The 13,664-nt window shown below is 43.5% G+C and overlaps 5 non-coding genes across 5 annotated transcripts; all 5 read left to right on the top strand.

Annotated features, from left to right (window-relative positions):
• Positions 1-6,035: 6,035 nt before the first annotated feature.
• On the top strand, positions 6,036-6,108 carry TRNAF-GAA (transfer RNA phenylalanine (anticodon GAA)). The gene has a single exon. It is a non-coding gene; the product is annotated as a tRNA-Phe (tRNA).
• A 2,830-nt stretch (positions 6,109-8,938) lies between these two features.
• On the top strand, positions 8,939-9,011 carry TRNAF-GAA (transfer RNA phenylalanine (anticodon GAA)). Its single transcript has one exon. It is a non-coding gene; the product is annotated as a tRNA-Phe (tRNA).
• Positions 9,012-12,485: 3,474 nt separating this feature from the next.
• On the top strand, positions 12,486-12,558 carry TRNAF-GAA (transfer RNA phenylalanine (anticodon GAA)). Its single transcript has one exon. It is a non-coding gene; the product is annotated as a tRNA-Phe (tRNA).
• A 574-nt stretch (positions 12,559-13,132) lies between these two features.
• On the top strand, positions 13,133-13,205 carry TRNAF-GAA (transfer RNA phenylalanine (anticodon GAA)). The gene has a single exon. It is a non-coding gene; the product is annotated as a tRNA-Phe (tRNA).
• Positions 13,206-13,455: 250 nt separating this feature from the next.
• Positions 13,456-13,528, top strand: TRNAF-GAA (transfer RNA phenylalanine (anticodon GAA)). The gene has a single exon. It is a non-coding gene; the product is annotated as a tRNA-Phe (tRNA).
• The last annotated feature ends 136 nt before the right edge of the window (positions 13,529-13,664 follow it).

Here is a 13,664-nt window from a genome sequence, read left to right as displayed (position 1 = left end):
TCTGTCGGTATACAAGTACTTCGCAATAATTCTAACGAGTGAAACGGTTACGCAGGTGAACACACATGCTTGATAAAGAAATGCTGATTCATATTGCATCGCGGGAGTAGGCATTTCAAAAGAACCAGAACAGTGTGAAAGACATGTAGCAATGTGCAACAGCTCTAATGAAGTGGTTTTACCGAAACGCAAGAACTGTTAAATCCCGCTGTCACTCTTCGCCCGTCTGCCTAAATAGCGCAGTTGGGAGAGCGTTAAACTGAAAATGTAAAGGTCCTTGGCTCGATCCCGGGTTTCGGCGTCCAAAGCACTTTTTTGTTAAATCTGTCGGTATACAAGTATTTCGCAATAATTCTAACGAGTGAAACGGTTACGCAGGTGAACACACATTCTTGATAAAGAAATGCTGATTCAGATTGCATCGCAACAGTAGGCGTTGCAAAAGAACCGGAACAGCGTGAAAGACATGTAATAATGAGCAACAGCTTTAATAAAGCGGTTTTACCGAAGCGCAAGAACTGTTAGATCCCTCTGTCACTCTTCTCCTGTCTGCTGAAATAGCTCAGTTGGGAGAGTGTTAAACTGAACATCTAAAGGTCCTTGGCTCGGTCCCGGGTTTCGGCGTCCAAAGCACTTTTTGTTAAATCTGTCGGTACACAAGTATTTTGAAATAGTTCTAACGAGTGAAACGGTTACGCAGGTAAACACACATGCTTGATAAAGAAAGGCTGATTCAGATTGCATCGCGACAGTAGGCGTTGCAAAAGAACCGGAACAGCATGAAAGACGTGTAGTAATGTGCAAAAGCTCTAATAAAGCGGTTTTACCGAAGCGCAAGAACTGTTAGGTCCCGCTGTTTCTCTTCTCCCGTCTGCTGAAATAGCTCAGTTGGGAGAACGTTAAACTGAACATCTAAAAGTCCTTGGCTTGATCCCGGGTCTCAGCGTCCAAAGCACTTTTTTGTTAAATCTGTCGGTATACAAGTCTTTCGCAATAATTCTAACGAGTGAAACGGTTACGCAGGTGAACACACATGCTTGATAAAGAAATGCTGATTCAGATTGCATCGCGGCAGTAGGCGTTGCAAAAGAACCGGAACAGCGTGAAAGACATGTAATAATGTGCAACAGCTCTAATTAAGCGATTTTACCCAAACGCAAGAACTGTTAAATCGCGCTGTCACTCTTCTCCCGTCTGCCTAAATAGCGCAGTTGGGAGAGCGTTAAACTGAAAATGTAAAGGTCCTTGGCTTGATCCCGGGTTTCGGCGTCCAAAGCACTTTTTTGTTAAATCTGTCGGTATACAAGTATTTCGCAATAATTCTAACGAGTGAAACGGTTACGCAGGTGAACACACATTCTTGATAAAGAAATGCTGATTCAGATTGCATCGCAACAGTAGGCGTTGCAAAAGAACCGGAACAGCGTGAAAGACATGTAATAATGAGCAACAGCTTTAATAAAGCGGTTTTACCGAAGCGCAAGAACTGTTAGATCCCTCTGTCACTCTTCTCCTGTCTGCTGAAATAGCTCAGTTGGGAGAGTGTTAAACTGAACATCTAAAGGTCCTTGGCTCGGTCCCGGGTTTCGGCGTCCAAAGCACTTTTTGTTAAATCTGTCGGTACACAAGTATTTTGAAATAGTTCTAACGAGTGAAACGGTTACGCAGGTAAACACACATGCTTGATAAAGAAAGGCTGATTCAGATTGCATCGCGACAGTAGGCGTTGCAAAAGAACCGGAACAGCATGAAAGACGTGTAGTAATGTGCAAAAGCTCTAATAAAGCGGTTTTACCGAAACGCAAGAACTGTTAAATCCCGCTGTCACTCTTCTCCCGTCTGCTGAAATAGCTCAGTTGGGAGAACGTTAAACTGAACATCTAAAAGTCCTTGGCTTGATCCCGGGTCTCAGCGTCCAAAGCACTTTTTTGTTAAATCTGTCGGTATACAAGTGTTTCGCAATAATTCTAACGAGTGAAACGGTTACGCAGGTGAACACACATGCTTGATAAAGAAATGCTGATTCAGATTGCATCGCGGCAGTAGGCGTTGCAAAAGAACCGGAACAGCGTGAAAGACATGTAATATCGTGCAACAGCTCTAATTAAGCGATTTTACCCAAACGCAAGAACTGTTAAATCGCACTGTCACTCTTCTCCCGTCTGCCGAAATAGCTCAGTTGGGAGAAGGTTAAACTGAACATCTAAAGGTCCTTGGCTTGATCCCGGGTTTCGGCGTCCAAAGCACTTTTTTGTTAAATCTGTCGGTATACAAGTACTTCGCAATAATTCTAACGAGTGAAACGGTTACGCAGGTGAACACACATGCTTGATAAAGAAATGCTGATTCATATTGCATCGCGGGAGTAGGCATTTCAAAAGAACCAGAACAGTGTGAAAGACATGTAGCAATGTGCAACAGCTCTAATGAAGTGGTTTTACCGAAACGCAAGAACTGTTAAATCCCGCTGTCACTCTTCGCCCGTCTGCCTAAATAGCGCAGTTGGGAGAGCGTTAAACTGAAAATGTAAAGGTCCTTGGCTCGATCCCGGGTTTCGGCGTCCAAAGCACTTTTTTGTTAAATCTGTCGGTATACAAGTATTTCGCAATAATTCTAACGAGTGAAACGGTTACGCAGGTGAACACACATTCTTGATAAAGAAATGCTGATTCAGATTGCATCGCAACAGTAGGCGTTGCAAAAGAACCGGAACAGCGTGAAAGACATGTAATAATGAGCAACAGCTTTAATAAAGCGGTTTTACCGAAGCGCAAGAACTGTTAGATCCCTCTGTCACTCTTCTCCTGTCTGCTGAAATAGCTCAGTTGGGAGAGTGTTAAACTGAACATCTAAAGGTCCTTGGCTCGGTCCCGGGTTTCGGCGTCCAAAGCACTTTTTGTTAAATCTGTCGGTACACAAGTATTTTGAAATAGTTCTAACGAGTGAAACGGTTACGCAGGTAAACACACATGCTTGATAAAGAAAGGCTGATTCAGATTGCATCGCGACAGTAGGCGTTGCAAAAGAACCGGAACAGCATGAAAGACGTGTAGTAATGTGCAAAAGCTCTAATAAAGCGGTTTTACCGAAGCGCAAGAACTGTTAGGTCCCGCTGTTTCTCTTCTCCCGTCTGCTGAAATAGCTCAGTTGGGAGAACGTTAAACTGAACATCTAAAAGTCCTTGGCTTGATCCCGGGTCTCAGCGTCCAAAGCACTTTTTTGTTAAATCTGTCGGTATACAAGTCTTTCGCAATAATTCTAACGAGTGAAACGGTTACGCAGGTGAACACACATGCTTGATAAAGAAATGCTGATTCAGATTGCATCGCGGCAGTAGGCGTTGCAAAAGAACCGGAACAGCGTGAAAGACATGTAATAATGTGCAACAGCTCTAATTAAGCGATTTTACCCAAACGCAAGAACTGTTAAATCGCGCTGTCACTCTTCTCCCGTCTGCCTAAATAGCGCAGTTGGGAGAGCGTTAAACTGAAAATGTAAAGGTCCTTGGCTTGATCCCGGGTTTCGGCGTCCAAAGCACTTTTTTGTTAAATCTGTCGGTATGCAAGTATTTCGCAATAATTCTAACGAGTGAAACGGTTACGCAGGTGAACACACATTCTTGATAAAGAAATGCTGATTCAGATTGCATCGCAACAGTAGGCGTTGCAAAAGAACCGGAACAGCGTGAAAGACATGTAATAATGAGCAACAGCTTTAATAAAGCGGTTTTACCGAAGCGCAAGAACTGTTAGATCCCTCTGTCACTCTTCTCCTGTCTGCTGAAATAGCTCAGTTGGGAGAGTGTTAAACTGAACATCTAAAGGTCCTTGGCTCGGTCCCGGGTTTCGGCGTCCAAAGCACTTTTTGTTAAATCTGTCGGTACACAAGTATTTTGAAATAGTTCTAACGAGTGAAACGGTTACGCAGGTAAACACACATGCTTGATAAAGAAAGGCTGATTCAGATTGCATCGCGACAGTAGGCGTTGCAAAAGAACCGGAACAGCATGAAAGACGTGTAGTAATGTGCAAAAGCTCTAATAAAGCGGTTTTACCGAAACGCAAGAACTGTTAAATCCCGCTGTCACTCTTCTCCCGTCTGCTGAAATAGCTCAGTTGGGAGAACGTTAAACTGAACATCTAAAAGTCCTTGGCTTGATCCCGGGTCTCAGCGTCCAAAGCACTTTTTTGTTAAATCTGTCGGTATACAAGTGTTTCGCAATAATTCTAACGAGTGAAACGGTTACGCAGGTGAACACACATGCTTGATAAAGAAATGCTGATTCAGATTGCATCGCGGCAGTAGGCGTTGCAAAAGAACCGGAACAGCGTGAAAGACATGTAATATCGTGCAACAGCTCTAATTAAGCGATTTTACCCAAACGCAAGAACTGTTAAATCGCGCTGTCACTCTTCTCCCGTCTGCCGAAATAGCTCAGTTGGGAGAAGGTTAAACTGAACATCTAAAGGTCCTTGGCTTGATCCCGGGTTTCGGCGTCCAAAGCACTTTTTTGTTAAATCTGTCGGTATACAAGTACTTCGCAATTATTCTAACGAGTGAAACGGTTACGCAGGTGAACACACATGCTTGATAAAGAAATGCTGATTCAGATTGCATCGCGGGAGTAGGCATTTCAAAAGAACCAGAACAGTGTGAAAGACATGTAGCAATGTGCAACAGCTCTAATGAAGTGGTTTTACCGAAACGCAAGAACTGTTAAATCCCGCTGTCACTCTTCTCCTGTCTGCTGAAATAGCTCAGTTGGGAGAGTGTTAAACTGAACTTCTAAAGATCCTTGGCTCGGTCCCGGGTTTCGGCGTCCAGAGCACTTATTGTTAAATCTCTCGGTACACAAGTATTTTGAAATAGTTCTAACGAGTGAAACGGTTACGCAGGTGAACACACATGCTTGATAAAGAAATGCTGATTCAGATTGCATCGCGGCAGTAGGCGTTGCAAAAGAACCGGAACAGCGTGAAAGACATGTAATATCGTGCAACAGCTCTAATTAAGCGATTTTACCCAAACGCAAGAACTGTTAAATCGCGCTGTCACTCTTCTCCCGTCTGCCGAAATAGCTCAGTTGGGAGAAGGTTAAACTGAACATCTAAAGGTCCTTGGCTTGATCCCGGGTTTCGGCGTCCAAAGCACTTTTTTGTTAAATCTGTCGGTATGCAAGTACTTCGCAATAATTCTAACGAGTGAAACGGTTACGCAGGTGAACACACATGCTTGATAAAGAAATGCTGATTCAGATTGCATCGCGGGAGTAGGCATTTCAAAAGAACCAGAACAGTGTGAAAGACATGTAGCAATGTGCAACAGCTCTAATGAAGTGGTTTTACCGAAACGCAAGAACTGTTAAATCCCGCTGTCACTCTTCTCCTGTCTGCTGAAATAGCTCAGTTGGGAGAGTGTTAAACTGAACTTCTAAAGGTCCTTGGCTCGGTCTCGGGTTTCGGCGTCCAGAGCACTTATTGTTAAATCTCTCGGTACACAAGTATTTTGAAATAGTTCTAACGAGTGAAACGGTTACGCAGGTGAACACACATGCTTGATAAAGAAAGGCTGATTCAGATTGCATCGCGATAGTAGGCGTTGCGAAAGAACTGGAACAGCGTGAAAGACATGTAATAATGAGCAACAGCTTTAATAAAGCGGTTTTACCGAAGCGCAAGAACTGTTAGATCCCTCTGTCACTCTTCTCCTGTCTGCTGAAATAGCTCAGTTGGGAGAGTGTTAAACTGAACATCTAAAGGTCCTTGGCTCGGTCCCGGGTTTCGGCGTTCAAAGCACGATTTGTTAAATCTGCCGGTATACAAGTATTTTGCAATAATTCAAACGAGTAAAACGGTTACGCAGGTGAACACACTTGCTTGATAAAGAAATGCTGATTCAGATTGCATCGCGGCAGTAGGCGTTGCAAAAGAACCGGAACAGCCTGAAAGACGTGTAATAATGTGCAACAGCTCTAATAAAGCGATTTTACCCAAACGCAAGAACTGTTAAATCCCCCTGTCACTCTTCTTCCGTCTGCCGAAATAGCTCAGTTCGGAGAGCGTTAGACTGAAAATCTAAAGGTCCTTGGCTCGATCCCGGGTTTCGGCGTCCAAAGCACTTTTTTGTTAAATCTGTCGGTATACAAGTATTTCGCAATAATTCTAACGAGTGAAACGGTTACGCAGGTGAACACTTCTGCTTGATAAAGAAATGCTGATTCAGATTGCATCACGGGAGTAGGCATTGCAAAAGAACCAGAACAGCGTGAAATACATGTAATAATGTGCAACAGCTCTAATAAAGCGGTTTTACCGAAAAACAAGAACTCCTAAATATCGCTGTCACTCTTCTCCCGTCTGCCGAAATAGCGCAGTTGGGAGAGTGTTAAACTGAAAATGTAAAGGTCCTTGGCTCGATCCCGGGTTTCGGCGTCCAAAGCACTTTTTTGTTAAATCTGTCGGTATACAAGTATTTCGCAATAATTCTAACGAGTGAAACGGTTACGCAGGTGAACACACATGCTTGATAAAGAAATGCTGATTCAGATTGCATCGCAACAGTATTCGTTGCAAAAGAACCGGAACAGCGTGAAAGACATGTAGTAATGTGCAACAGCTCCAATAAAGCAGTTTTACCGAAGCGCAAGAACTGCTAGATCCCGCTGTCACTCTTCTCCCTTCTGCTGAAATAGCTCAGTTCGGAGAGCGTTAATCTGAACATCTAAATGTCCTTGGCTCGATGCTGGGTTTCGTCGTCCAAAGCACGATTTGTTAAATCAGTCGGTATACAAGTATTTTGCAATAATTCTAACGAGTTAAACAGTTGCGCAGGGGAACTTACACGCTTGATAAAGAAATGCTGAATCAGATTGAAGCGCGACAGTAGGCGTTGCAAAAGAACCAGAACAGCGTGAAAGACACGTAGTAATGTGCAACAGCCCTAATAAAGCAGTTTTACCGAAACACAAGAACTGTTAAATGCCGCTTTCACTCATCTCCCGTATGCCAAAATAGATCAGTTCGGAGAGCGTTAGACTGAAAATCTAAAGGTCCTTGGCTCGATCCCGGGTTTCGACGTCCAGAGCACTTTATCGTTAAATCTCTCGGTATACAAGTATTTTGCAATACTTCTAACGAGTGAAACGGTTACGCAGGTGAACACACATGCTTGATAAAGAAATGCTGATTCAGATTGCATCGCGGCAGTAGGCGTTGCAAAAGAAACGGAACAGCATGAAAGACATGTAATAATGTGCAACAGCTCTAATTAAGCGATTTTACCCAAACGCAAGAACTGTTAAATTGCGCTGTCACTCTTCTCCCGTCTGCCGAAATAGCTCATTTGGGAGAGGGTTAAACTGAACATCTAAAGGTCCTTGGCTTGATCCCGGGTTTCGGCGTCCACAGCACTTTTTTGTTAAATCTGTCGGTATACAAGTACTTCGCTATAATTCTAACGAGTGAAACGGTTACGCAGGTGAACACACATGCTTGATAAAGAAATGCTGATTCAGATTGCATCGCGGGAGTAGGCATTTCAAAAGAACCAGAACAGTGTGAAAGACATGTAGCAATGTGCAACAGCTCTAATGAAGTGGTTTTACCGAAACGCAAGAACTGTTAAATCCCGCTGTCACTCTTCTCCTGTCTGCTGAAATAGCTCAGTTGGGAGAGTGTTAAACTGAACTTCTAAAGGTCCTTGGCTCGGTCCCGGGTTTCGGCGTCCAGAGCACTTATTGTTAAATCTCTCGGTACACAAGTATTTTGAAATAGTTCTAACGAGTGAAACGGTTACGCAGGTGAACACACATGCTTGATAAAGAAATGCTGATTCAGATTGCATCGCGGCAGTAGGCGTTGCAAAAGAACCGGAACAGCGTGAAAGACATGTAATATCGTGCAACAGCTCTAATTAAGCGATTTTACCCAAACGCAAGAACTGTTAAATCGCGCTGTCACTCTTCTCCCGTCTGCCGAAATAGCTCAGTTGGGAGAAGGTTAAACTGAACATCTAAAGGTCCTTGGCTTGATCCCGGGTTTCGGCGTCCAAAGCACTTTTTTGTTAAATCTGTCGGTATGCAAGTACTTCGCAATAATTCTAACGAGTGAAACGGTTACGCAGGTGAACACACATGCTTGATAAAGAAATGCTGATTCAGATTGCATCGCGGGAGTAGGCATTTCAAAAGAACCAGAACAGTGTGAAAGACATGTAGCAATGTGCAACAGCTCTAATGAAGTGGTTTTACCGAAACGCAAGAACTGTTAAATCCCGCTGTCACTCTTCTCCTGTCTGCTGAAATAGCTCAGTTGGGAGAGTGTTAAACTGAACTTCTAAAGGTCCTTGGCTCGGTCTCGGGTTTCGGCGTCCAGAGCACTTATTGTTAAATCTCTCGGTACACAAGTATTTTGAAATAGTTCTAACGAGTGAAACGGTTACGCAGGTGAACACACATGCTTGATAAAGAAAGGCTGATTCAGATTGCATCGCGATAGTAGGCGTTGCGAAAGAACTGGAACAGCGTGAAAGACATGTAACAATGAGCAACAGCTTTAATAAAGCGGTTTTACCGAAGCGCAAGAACTGTTAGATCCCTCTGTCACTCTTCTCCTGTCTGCTGAAATAGCTCAGTTGGGAGAGTGTTAAACTGAACATCTAAAGGTCCTTGGCTCGGTCCCGGGTTTCGGCGTTCAAAGCACGATTTGTTAAATCTGCCGGTATACAAGTATTTTGCAATAATTCAAACGAGTAAAACGGTTACGCAGGTGAACACACTTGCTTGATAAAGAAATGCTGATTCAGATTGCATCGCGGCAGTAGGCGTTGCAAAAGAACCGGAACAGCCTGAAAGACGTGTAATAATGTGCAACAGCTCTAATAAAGCGATTTTACCCAAACGCAAGAACTGTTAAATCCCCCTGTCACTCTTCTTCCGTCTGCCGAAATAGCTCAGTTCGGAGAGCGTTAGACTGAAAATCTAAAGGTCCTTGGCTCGATCCCGGGTTTCGGCGTCCAAAGCACTTTTTTGTTAAATCTGTCGGTATACAAGTATTTCGCAATAATTCTAACGAGTGAAACGGTTACGCAGGTGAACACTTCTGCTTGATAAAGAAATGCTGATTCAGATTGCATCACGGGAGTAGGCATTGCAAAAGAACCAGAACAGCGTGAAATACATGTAATAATGTGCAACAGCTCTAATAAAGCGGTTTTACCGAAAAACAAGAACTCCTAAATATCGCTGTCACTCTTCTCCCGTCTGCCGAAATAGCGCAGTTGGGAGAGTGTTAAACTGAAAATGTAAAGGTCCTTGGCTCGATCCCGGGTTTCGGCGTCCAAAGCACTTTTTTGTTAAATCTGTCGGTATACAAGTATTTCGCAATAATTCTAACGAGTGAAACGGTTACGCAGGTGAACACACATGCTTGATAAAGAAATGCTGATTCAGATTGCATCGCAACAGTATTCGTTGCAAAAGAACCGGAACAGCGTGAAAGACATGTAGTAATGTGCAACAGCTCCAATAAAGCAGTTTTACCGAAGCGCAAGAACTGCTAGATCCCGCTGTCACTCTTCTCCCTTCTGCTGAAATAGCTCAGTTCGGAGAGCGTTAATCTGAACATCTAAATGTCCTTGGCTCGATGCTGGGTTTCGTCGTCCAAAGCACGATTTGTTAAATCAGTCGGTATACAAGTATTTTGCAATAATTCTAACGAGTTAAACAGTTGCGCAGGGGAACTTACACGCTTGATAAAGAAATGCTGAATCAGATTGAAGCGCGACAGTAGGCGTTGCAAAAGAACCAGAACAGCGTGAAAGACACGTAGTAATGTGCAACAGCCCTAATAAAGCAGTTTTACCGAAACGCAAGAACTGTTAAATGCCGCTTTCACTCATCTCCCGTATGCCAAAATAGATCAGTTCGGAGAGCGTTAGACTGAAAATCTAAAGGTCCTTGGCTCGATCCCGGGTTTCGACGTCAAGAGCACTTTATCGTTAAATCTCTCGGTATACAAGTATTTTGCAATACTTCTAACGAGTGAAACGGTTACGCAGGTGAACACACATGCTTGATAAAGAAATGCTGATTCAGATTGCATCGCGGCAGTAGGCGTTGCAAAAGAAACGGAACAGCATGAAAGACATGTAATAATGTGCAACAGCTCTAATTAAGCGATTTTACCCAAACGCAAGAACTGTTAAATTGCGCTGTCACTCTTCTCCCGTCTGCCGAAATAGCTCATTTGGGAGAGGGTTAAACTGAACATCTAAAGGTCCTTGGCTTGATCCCGGGTTTCGGCGTCCACAGCACTTTTTTGTTAAATCTGTCGGTATACAAGTACTTCGCTATAATTCTAACGAGTGAAACGGTTACGCAGGTGAACACACATGCTTGATAAAGAAATGCTGATTCAGATTGCATCGCGGGAGTAGGCATTGCAAAAGAACCAGAACAGTGTGAAAGACATGTAGTAATGTGCAACAGCTCTAATAAAGCAGTTTTACCGAAGCGCAAGAACTGCTAGATCCCGCTGTCACTCTTCTCCCGTCTGCTGAAATAGCTCAGTTGGGAGAGCATTAATCTGAACATCTAAAGGTCCTTGGCTCGATCCCGGGTTTCGTCGTCCAAAGCACGATTTGTTAAATCTGTCGGTATACAAGTATTTTGCAATAATTCTAACGAGTTAAACAGTTACGCAGGTGAACACACATGCTTGAAAAAGAAATGCTGAATCAGATTGAATCGCGGCAGTAGGCGTTGCAAAAGAACCGGAACAGCGTGAAAGACATGTATTAATGTGCAACAGCTCTAATAAAGCGGTTTTACCGAAGCGCAAGAACTGTTAGGTCCCGCTGTTTCTCTTCTCCCGTCTGCCGAAATAGCTCAGTTGGGAGAGCGTTAAACTGAACATATAAAGGTCCTTATATCGATCCCGGGTTTCGGCGTTCAAAGCACGATTTGTTAAATCTGCCGGTATACAAGTATTTTGCAATAATTCTAACGAGTAAAACGGTTACGCAGGTGAACACACATGCTTGATAAAGAAATGCTGATTCAGATTGCATCGTGGAAGTAGGCATTGCAAACGGACCAGAACAGCGTGAAACACATGTAATAATGTGCAACAGCTCTAATAAAGTGGTTTTACCGAAACGCAAGAACTGTTAAATCCCGCTGTCACTCTTCTCCCGTCTGCTGAAATAGCTCAGTTGGGAGAACGTTAAACTGAACATCTAAAAGTCCTTGGCTTGATCCCGGGTTTCAGCGTCCAAAGCACTTTTTTGTTAAATCTGTCGGTATACAAGTATTTTGCAATAATTCTAACGAGTGAAACGGTTACGCAGGTGAAAACACATGCCTGATGAAGAAATGCTTATCCAGATTGCATCGCGGCAGTGGGCGTTGCAAAAGAACCGGAACAGCGTTAAAGACATGTAATATTGTGCAACAGCTCTAATAAAGCGGTTTTGCCGAAACGCAAGAACTGTTAAATCCCGCTGTCTCTCTTCTCCCGTCTGCCGAAATAGCTCAGTTGGGAGAGCGTTAAACTGAACATCTAAAGGTCCTTGGCTGGATCCCGGATTTCGGCGTTCAAAGCACGATGTGTTAAATCTGTCGGTATACAAGTATTTTGCAATAATTCTAACGAGTGAAACGTTACGCAGGTGAACACACATGCTTGATAAAGAAATGCGTATTCAGATTGCATCGTGGCAGTAGGCGTTGCAAAAGAACCGGAGCAGCGTGAAAGACATGAAATAATGTGCAACAGTTCTAATAAAGTGGTTTTACCGAAACACAAGAATTGTTAAATCCCGGTTTCACTCTTCTTCCGTCTGCCGAACTAGCTCAGTTGGGAGAGTGTTAAACTGAACATCTAAAGATCCTTGGCACGATCCCGGGTTTCGGCGTCCAGAGCACTTTTTTGCTAAATTTCTCGGTACACAAGTATTTTGCAATACTTCTAACGAGTGAAACGGTTACGCAGGTGAACACACATGCTTGATAAAGAAATGCTGATTCAGATTGCATCGCGGCAGTAGGCGTTGCAAAAGAACCGGAACAGCGTGAAAGACATGTAGCAATGTGCAAAAGCCCTAATAAAGCGATTTTACCGAAGCGCGAGAACTGTTAGTTCCCGCTGTCTGTCTCCTCCCGTCTGCTGAAATAGCTCAGTTGGGAGAGCGTTAAACTGAACATATAAAGGTCCTTATATCGACCCAGGGTTTTGGCGTTCAAAGCACGATTTGTTAAATCTGTCGGTATACAAGTATTTTGCAAAAATTCTAACGAGTGAAACGGTTACGCAGGTGAACACACATGCTTGATAAAGAAATGCTGATTCCGATTGCATGGCGGCAGTAGGCGTTGCAAAAGAACCGGAACCGCGTGAAAGACATGTAGTAATGTGCAACAGCCCTAATAAAGCAGTTTTACCGAAACGCAAGAACTGTTAAATGCCGCTTTCACTCTTCTCTCGTATGCCGAAATAGCTCAGTTGGAAGAGCGTTAGACTGAAAATCTAAAGGTCCTTGGCTCGATCCCGGGTTTCGGCGTCCAGAGCACTTTTTTGCTAAATTTCTCGGTATACAAGTATTTTGCAATACTTCTAACGAGTGAAACGGTTACGCAGGTGAACACACATGCTTGATAAAGAAATGCTGATTCAGATTGAATCGCGGCAGTAGGCGTTGCAAAAAAAACCGGAACAGCGTCAAAGACATGTATTATTATGCAACAGCTCTAATAAAGCGGTTTTACCGAAACGCAAGAACTGTTAAATCCCGCTGTCACTTTTCTCCCGTCTGAAAAAGTAGCTCAGTTGGGAGAGCGTTAAACTGAACATCTGAAGGTCCTTGGCTCGATCCCGGGTTTCGGCGTCCAAAGCAATTTTGTGTTAAATCTGTCGGTATACAAGTATTTTGCAATAATTCTAACGAGTGAAACGGTTACGCAGGTGAACACACATGCTTGATAAAGAAATGCTGATTAAGATTGCATCGCGGAAGTAGGCATTGCAAAAGAACCAGAACAGCGTGAAAGACATGTAGTAGTGTGCAACAGCCCTAATAAAGCAGTTTTACCGAAACGCAAGAACTGCTAAATGCCGCTTTCACTCTTCTCCCGTATGCCGAAATAGCTCAGTTCGGAGAGCGTTAGACTGAAAATCTGAAAGTCCTTGGCTCGATCCCGGGTTTCGGCGTCCAGAGAACTTTTTTGTTAAATCTTTCGATATGCAAGTATTTTTCAATACTTCTAACGAGTGAAACGGTTACGCAGGTGAACACACATGCTTGATAAAGAAAGGCTGATTCAGATTGCATCGCGACATTAGGCGTGGCGAAAGAACCGGAACAGCGTGAAAGACATGTAATAATGAGCAACAGCTTTAATAAAGTGGTTTTACCGATGCGCAAGAACTGTTAGATCTCGCTGTTACTCTTCTCCCGTATGCCGAAATAGCTCATATCGGAGAGCGTTAGACTGAAAATCTAAAGGTCCTTGGCTCGATCCCGGGTTTTGGCGTCCAGAGCACTTTTTTGTTAAGTCTCTCGGTATACAAGTATTTTGCAATACTTCTAACGAGTGAAACGGTTACGCAGGTGAACACACATGCTTGATTAAGAAATGCTGATTCAGATTGCATCGCAGCAGTAGGCGT

Source organism: Rhipicephalus microplus, chromosome X, assembly GCF_043290135.1.
Source record: "Rhipicephalus microplus isolate Deutch F79 chromosome X, USDA_Rmic, whole genome shotgun sequence".
NCBI lineage: Eukaryota > Metazoa > Arthropoda > Arachnida > Ixodida > Ixodidae > Rhipicephalus > Rhipicephalus microplus.
This window is presented reverse-complemented; position numbering and strand designations above follow the sequence as displayed.